The following is a 7,552-nucleotide window of genomic DNA, read 5'->3' on the forward strand; positions in this document are numbered from 1 at the left end:
AAGAGGAGGTACATTTGAAGACCTTGCTGAGGTAATCCTCTAAAAAATATCACAGTGGAGGGGAGACCTGGAAGGGGGAAAACATGTGATATAAATAAGTAAAATAGATAATAATAATAATAATAATAATAATAATAATAAATCACAACATGCAAGAGGTTTATTAGGAAACCATCTCACAGTGGAGAGAAAAAAGATCATCTCAGAGTGGGGATTTGAGGGAGAGATATAAATGGACAGATAGATAGACTGGGAAACAGAGAGAACAAAGATGGGAGAGTCAGAGAAACAGAGACAGAGACGGACAGAGATACAGAGACAGAGAGGCAGCAGACAGACAGACAGACACAGAGAGAGAAGTTCAAACAAAAAGAAATCCGAAATTACAAATAATATATTTGCCTAGTGCTTATTGAATGTACTTTGAAGTTAGGCGAATAGTCATGGCTGACTGGAAATAGAGTTTGGATGTTCTAGAATTGTGGAGTGAACTAAAAGTTGTGGAGTCATAATATAGGAAGGAGGGAATCATTTTAAGGGTGAGCAATTAGTGAACTTTCATAAATCACCCACAGACCAAGGCTGAACCAGCCCTGCTTTTTTGTGACCATCTCATTAATTTTCCTGTATCTTCAAGCCACCAACACAACCTCCTCAGCTGTGCTGACTGACAATCAGCGGCCTCGGTTCCTTTTGCAATGAAAAAGTGAAGCAATCAAGAAGAAAAGCTCCACGAGTTCTGGTTACATTTCCCCACCCACCTGTGTCTCTCTTTACAGTCTGTGTCCTTGCTATAGTCAAGTAGTCAAGGCCGGTGTTTTTGTTTTTTTCTTTTTATTTTTTTTAACCTGGAACTCGAAGCTCTTTCCTGCTCTGTTACTACCAAGCTCCATTTGTTGACTTGTTTTGCTAAGTGTTCAAGCTGTTGTGACTTCTTATAACTCCAATAGTCTCTTTTATTCTCTCTTTCTTCAAGTAACGGTCCAATATTTTTGAACCAAAACCCTTTACATGAAAAATTTACATCTTCATCATTTACTTTTTTAAACAAATTCTTGAATATAGAATCCAATAAACACCTACACTCTACCAATTGGACTTACATTCTCACCAAAGTCATAGCAAGTTTGTACTGCTGATCACAGTTGTCAATCTTCAATCTTCATCTTGATTAATTCACTGTGGTTTGTTCTATTTATTCATTTATTTATTTACATTTCTTAGAAGGGATCAGGAACCAGCAATACTTTGTTCACTGATGGGGATACATCCCAGGGTTTCACTTGTATCAAACAAGCATTTCCTACTTATACGTGACCCAGAACTCAATGTGTAATGCTTAATAACTCATAATTCCAAAATGCAATGGGAACACCTTCAATTCCAAAATGCAATGAGAACACCTTCAATAGGATGAAATTTCTCTGCAAACTAAGTATTAAAACTTTACAATTAAAAGCTGTCTCCACATAGTAAGTAAATTAAAGTTATTGTTAACATATTTTGTCTTCTCTTAATGTGCAAGAATGGATGATGTCTTAAACTTCAGTGTGAAACAGAAGCATCCTTAAATATCTTTGTATTTATGATAAGAATTTTGCTTTTTTTTCTTCCAGTTCTTCTATCATCCTTCACGTCACTAATGAGGTACATGATGCTCTCTTTTAGTTTGTCACAGCAGTTACAGACAGTCAATTCTGTCGATTCTCCTATTGGACATGGACTGAAATTCTTCTTGTGTATCATTCTGGGAGAAATGTTTGAACTGTGGAGGAGAAATTCTCCTCATCCTGAGCTCAGTCTACCTATCTCCCAGGTGTCACTTTGATGATAACATCTCAGACCTTCACCTGTTGTCCCATTTTCCTAAAAGAGTGCCTCCAGAGACTGCTCCTTCTTCACAGACAAGCCAGTAACCTCTCCTCTGTGATTCCCTCTTAGTGGGTTTTTGTATCCCATCCCTTTGGTCCTTGCATTTCATTTTTCTGCTGAATTCTCCTATTTTTTTTCTCATCCCATGATGCTTCAAGCCTTGGGTCCTTTATTCTTTCTTATCCCAACACTCATATTCTAGGTTTGAGAATTCTGCCTCTCCTTGCAACTCCTGTGATCACAAACATTCCCTTTCAATATCCATAGGGTCCTCATCTCTACTAGGGCATCCTGAAGATATTGGTGGCAAACTGAGCTCTTGAGCAAAACTGCTTCATACACTGCCCACCACCTAAGTTTACGGCATCCCTGTTGAGATGAAAAGCATCCATCCTGTATTTGACTCTTCTTCTTATTTTAAGCTTTATATTCATTACACTGTACCTTCAACTCCAGAAGGTACCATGTCTCTTACCTTCACCATCATCATCTTTGACTAGTGTCAGGCTACTACTACCCTTAGTTAGTCCTCAACTCAAAGTCAGAAGAATGCAGTTAAACCAACATCATATCATATCTGTACTCCATGAAAGAAACCAGTGTGAATCTTCATCATAATTGGACAAAGAGAAAAAAATCCTTAACAGGCTCTACAATTTCCTGACTGGCCTCCTGTCTGTCTATCATCTCCCATTCCTCTTAAGTCTTAATGCTTTGATAGTGCACATTGCCAGGGGCATCAATCAGCCTTCTATGGCATTTCTTACTCTTGTCCACAGCATTATTGTCTTCTGATATTTAACAGTACAAAATGCCATTTAAATTTATTTATCTCATCTATTATCTGTCTTCTTTACTGAAGTACAGGCTAAATAAAGCCAAGGAATATTTTTACTTCTTGCTGTCTGCCTCACTCACCATGGAATGTCAGTCTCCAGAGAGGCACTTGGGGCATGATGATAAGCTCTCAGTGAGTCTTTGTAGGGGGATTAAGGACAGGTTGCCTTGGGGTCTCAGAATGATTTAACAGATGCCTCAAAAGAGGCTGACATCAGTACCCCGTTGTACCCTAAAACATGAGACTCTGTTTCCCTAGAGGTTTTCTAAAAATTGCCTCCCTAGAGGACTTGTTATAAAATTATGTGGGAAATGTTATTGTAAGAAGAGTAGCCGCACACATTGTGGGAATGAATTCAATAAGACTAAATGACAAAAGCAAGACAGCCTGAAGATAGGAATCTATGGAGTAAGGTATGACAAAAATGAATGGAAACAGAGTCTATGCCCCAACACTGAAGAAACGTTTTTAAATTAAAATTTACTCTCTAATCTAATAAGGCTTCAGCTGGAACTTCAATAAGATCTCTTTGTATCTTGACATTGTTTTGCATTTTATGTGAAAGACAGACTCTGGCAGAATTTCATAAAATAAATAGTAAAGCATGTTGATAGCTGAGGAATGAGCATAAATATCAACTGGCATAAAAGCAGCAAAAGAGAAGGAAAGATCTAGAAATAGGACTTACCCTATGTAGAAATACTGCAATAATCACATTTAAGCAAGCAGTGAGTTTAAAAATAAATGAAATTGTGACCACCAGAAATCCATTCAAATGAAACAGTTAAACCCCTATCACACATCATAGTTAATTAAGAAAAAGAATTATCAGGGGAGTTCAAACTCATTGAACTTTTTTTTTAATTATCATTAATTTATCTGTGTCAACAAATTGGAAAATATCATGAAGGATGGATGCAAAATCTCATGTCTATGTCAAGTAAAGGTTAATAATAGCAAGAATATCATTTCACTTTAGTAAGGGTCATATGTTTATATTAAATAGCAATGACTTGAGGATCAGCAAGATTACTAAAACAATATTGGAGAAAAAAGGCACTGGGAAGGTCAATCTGTCTCTAGAAAATAGAAAGTTCATTTTGGGCAAGACAGGATGGTGTTTAGTAAGGATGAACGCTTTTGAAAGAAATTTGTATGACACACTGCTGCCCAGAGTGATGGATTTGTATTCTTTAGTAGAGAGAAGCTCAAGCAATCAAAAATGTTTCTTTCCTGTTAGAGAGAGGCAGGTGCAGAAGAGGGGCTGTGCTGGTAGCCCCACTAATCCTGAAGGTGCAATGGGAGAGTCATAGCCATGGAGGGGAACTCCTGGGGCAGAACACAAACTTGGAGAACAAAGGCTGCTGAGATCCTTGAAATCTTGATGTTAACAGTGTTGACCTGGAGTCTCCATTGCCTCCTTCTTCCTGTGACTGTGATGTGACCAGTTCCTGCTGACTTCGCCTCTCCACTGTGATAAATTACATCTTGAACTATGAGCACAAACCTTTTTTCTCCCTTTTTGTCATAGGATGTTATCACAGAAACAGAAAAATAGACAGAGACAGTGATTTATTTATTTATTTATTTTAATTTGTGGTGGCACATGCGTTTAGTGCCAGCACTTGGGAGGCAGAGACAGGCGGATTTCTGAGTTTGAGGCCAGCCTGGTCTACAGAGTTCCAGGACGGACAGGAGTATATAGAGAAACCCTGTCTCGAAAAACAAACAAACAAAACAAAAAATATGAATTAATGCATGAATGTTTCACCTGCTTGTGGGTATGTCTATCACATGCATGAGGTGCCTCTGGAAGACAGAAGAAAGCCTCAAGATTTCCTGGAATTGGAATTATAATTGTTAAAAGCTGCCATGTAGGAGCTGGCAGCTGTTCCCATACCCCCACACTCCACCGAGCCTCTCCATTCCCTAAGGCCTCAAGTCTCTCAAAGGTTAAGTGCATCTTCTCTTATTAAGGCCAGACCAAGCAGTCCTCTGCTGTGTATGTGTTGGAGGCCTTGGACAAGCTAGTGTATGCTGCCTGGTTGATGGCTCCGTTTCTGAGAGATCCCAGAGGTCCAGGTTTACTGAGACTGCTGCTCTTAACTACAAGGTCATCCTCTTCCTCAGCTTCTTCCAGTCTTTCCCTAATTCAACCAAAGGGGTCCCCAACTTAAGACTGCTGGTTGGGTGTAAATATCTGCAACTGTCTCAGTCAGCTGCTTGTTGGAGGGCAGCCATGGTAGGCTCCTGCCTGTGGCACTGGCTACAGCAGACCTCCTGGGAGGCCTTGGGACTATGGTGTCTTCAGAGGAGCAGAGACACTGATGGTCTGCCCAGGCAGAAGGCCTGAGACAATAAACAGTACAGTTCGGCAACAATCTGCATCAAGGTTTAAAAGTAGTGAAAAAAAATCTCAGACCTTCCAACTAGTATATTTATGTATTTTAGTTCTCTTATAACAAAAATAACAAGTGAAACTCAGAAATGTATAATATTTTTCTGGAAACTTTTAAAAGTTAAGATAATTAGAAGTAAAACCCTAAAACACCGTCTACAGAAATCTTAATTTCAAATGCACCCCAAACATTAGAAGCATCAGACCCTTCCTTATGTTAAGTTCTTCACTCAAATGTCTTCAATTTTCCTCTCCCCATTAATGTGATTGCAAGTCATTTTCAGTTCTGAAAATCCTTTAAAAATATAATTCACAAATCCAATTTAATAAATAGCTCAGAATCCATTAAACTGTTTTCGCAGCCTAAGTCTATATTCACAGCTAATGACAAATATGTACATAAGAGTGGTGTCATCAACTTTTCCAATTGCAATCTCCAGTTAATAGAGATGCTAGGTAGTGTATCACACTGTAGAGGCTTCAGATAATTACCTGGCCCTCTTCATGTCTGTGGTACTGATGATAGAAAATTAAGGAACTTATTCTTAGAGCCTCTATACAGGGAAATAGTGCTTGGAGGAAGAGACCAATACAATCCAGTTTGGAGGTATAATAGCAAGAGACCCAAGGTAGTGAATGGGAGGAATTAAATTAGTATTCAGCTGACCAGTGCTCATCTCTTTCTCCCCAATATATTGCTGGTATGTCATAGTAAAGGTCAACAGGGGATTTGAGTGCAGAAAAATAAATGGGAAAGCCAACAGATAATAGTCTAGGCCCTGGGTTCTGTGGGCTGCAGAACTTGGCTCACCCTTTCAGAGATCACCTTTGTCACACACTGGCACTATTAAAAGGCTATAAACCCAGTCAGCAGCTAATTTTAAAATCTCATAATTGAAGGCATTTTGCGCTTCAGGGATGCCAATCAAATTGTCTGCTAACTAGATAAAAATAAGAGTAAAGTGTACAGGTACCCAGATGAACATCTTCTTTAAGATACTTCTCATTCATTCTCAACACTTTGAAATCGCCACATGACTGTCTTTCAGAGGAATAAGATCATTTGAGTCTGTTTTATTTCGCAGTTTAAAGGTCTTAGCCAATTTCTATGACAGAAACATAAGCCCTTGACATCATCAATATCGCACAGTGCTCCTTCTTAGTAACTTAGATTAAAAGTACTTCTCATATCTCTGACTCAAATTAGCAGATCTGTCCTAATTAAATGTGGTGGAGGCTCTGGTCATCCAGCACATTCGCTTCTCCTGTTCTTTGACAAGGCAGACATCTCACACCAGGTCTCATCACCATCACCAATGGCACTGGAGTTTAAGTGACAGCAAGAGCAAGAAAAATCACAGCTTCTAATATTTTCTTGATCTCTGAAAACTGAAAATAAATATTCTTGTTATGCTCCTTCTCTATTTGAGTTTACAGTTTAAAGAACCGTTTTTCTGTCTCTGGGTGATATATAAACATCTCTCTGGGAAAAAAATGTTCTGGTTTGATCAAAATGAATCAGAGAAGGGTTTAGCGAAGAATTTCCAATCCTTCATCAAAAGTAGTGCTGTCAAGGTTGAAAGAAAGCACTAATAATCCAATTTTCTGTTCTGGTTTCACAGACAGTTCTCCCTGAATTCTGTTTGTTTGCAACCTTCTGCAATGAAATTTCTGTGAGAGAGAGAGAGAATGGAGTGCTAAGGCCAGCTGGGGAAATGCCTGAATGTCAGTCAGCACTTTGATGCAAACAGAAACATAGCAGAAATCAAAAACCTTTACCTTTAGATACATAAGGCAGAAACATTTAATGAATACATATACATATATGTATATTAATATTTATATTGTACCAAAACTGAAAAGAGGGTGGTTGTTCCTCTTAGAATAGAGGTTGATTTGGTGTTGGCTGACATTTTCATGGTCAGATAACAGTCATCCATTTAACACCCAAGTACTTATACGACTCATGATTGTGCTGTTTTAATCATGAGTGGTAACAAAGCAAATAGCAGCTAGTTTCTAAACAGCAGTCTTTGCTTATAAAGTATCAAGAAACCGAGCAAAATCAAGTTGGCAAAACCTCTCAGTCAACTTCAAGCTCACAAGACATGCTGATGACAAATATAGTAAAATTTCTTTCTATGATTTCTCTATCTGCAACAAAGGTATTCATGCCCACCATTTGATACACACCATGTGCTCACAATAGCAAGGAGGTAGAGGTGGGGAAATCAGGGTTGAGTCAAGAACTTGAAAACAACACAGATATTAAAGAAAACATAGTATAAATCAAGATTCATGCCCCTTTGATTGTAGACTGCAAAGTTCTTCTTCTTCTTCTTCTTCTTCTTCTTCTTCTTCTTCTTCTTCTTCTTCTTCTTCTTCTTCTTCTTCTTCTCCTTATTATTATTATTATTATTATTATTGTTACTATTATTATTATT

Source organism: Mastomys coucha, unplaced genomic scaffold (assembly GCF_008632895.1).
Source record: "Mastomys coucha isolate ucsf_1 unplaced genomic scaffold, UCSF_Mcou_1 pScaffold23, whole genome shotgun sequence".
NCBI lineage: Eukaryota > Metazoa > Chordata > Mammalia > Rodentia > Muridae > Mastomys > Mastomys coucha.